General features: G+C 40.9%; 1 protein-coding gene across 1 annotated transcript in view; it reads right to left on the minus strand.

Moving 5' to 3' along the window:
• LOC106878411 (uncharacterized) overlaps nucleotides 1–1,091 on the minus strand; it is a 37,945-nt gene that overhangs the window by 19,263 nt on the left and 17,591 nt on the right. The window lies entirely within an intron of this gene.

Below are 1,091 nucleotides of genomic sequence, written 5' to 3' on the forward strand. Positions count from 1 at the left end.
ATATATGTTATGTATGTATGCATATATGTATGTATGTATGCATATATATATGTATGTATGTTTGTATGTATGTATGTATGCTTGAGCACACTTAAACTGTGTACTGACGTAGATATCCAAGTCAGCCCTACCTTACCCTATCCCCCAAATCACCATGGTAATATATGTCAAAATATTTATCAAATATCATGAAAATCATTGAATGTTGAAGGTTGTTTTCATTGATATGGAATTTAGATAACTTACTTTTACAAACACACACAAACATATATACATACACACACTTGCATACAAATCTACACATGCACATAAATACACCCTCATATGCACACATGCACACACACACATACACACTGACTCACACACCTACATACACTCACGTACACACCTATATGCACTTACATCCAGACACACCCACATACACGAACAAACACATACACACGACAGGCTTTTTGCAGTTTGCTTCCATCAAATCCATTCACAAGGCTTTGGTCAGCAGAGGGCAATAGCATGCAGTGGGACTGAACCTGAATCCTTGCGATCAAAAAGCAAACTTCTTAACCACACAGCCACACCTGTGCCTACACACACAAATGCACACACACACATGCACACATACACATGTATATATATATTATTTACAAGACATATTGTTTGCCAGCAGGCTGCTAAGTAGTGCAATAGAGATGACTCCCTCAAAGTGCAGGGTAAATCACAGCGTACAGTGAACAAGCAAAATACATATGTAGAACCCAACATTTCCATCAATGGGCAAAGGCTCAATGCGGTTGACAAATTCACCTACCTTGGCAGTACGCTTTCCCGCAATGTAGTCATTGACGATGAGATCATCAACACCAGACTCGCCAAAGCAAGTCCTGCCTTCGGTAGACTCCACAAGAATGTATGGGACAGAAGAGGCATCACCTCCATGACAAAGATCAAGGTCTACAAAGCTGTTGTACTGACCACCCTACTCTATGGATGTGAGTCGTGGACCGTCTACCAACGCCACGCCAAAAAACTAAATCACTTCCACACTACCAGGCTGAGGTAACTACTTGGCAAGAAAGGATACCAGAGACAGAAGT

This window comes from Octopus bimaculoides, chromosome 25, assembly GCF_001194135.2.
Source record: "Octopus bimaculoides isolate UCB-OBI-ISO-001 chromosome 25, ASM119413v2, whole genome shotgun sequence".
Classification (NCBI taxonomy): Eukaryota; Metazoa; Mollusca; class Cephalopoda; order Octopoda; family Octopodidae; genus Octopus; species Octopus bimaculoides.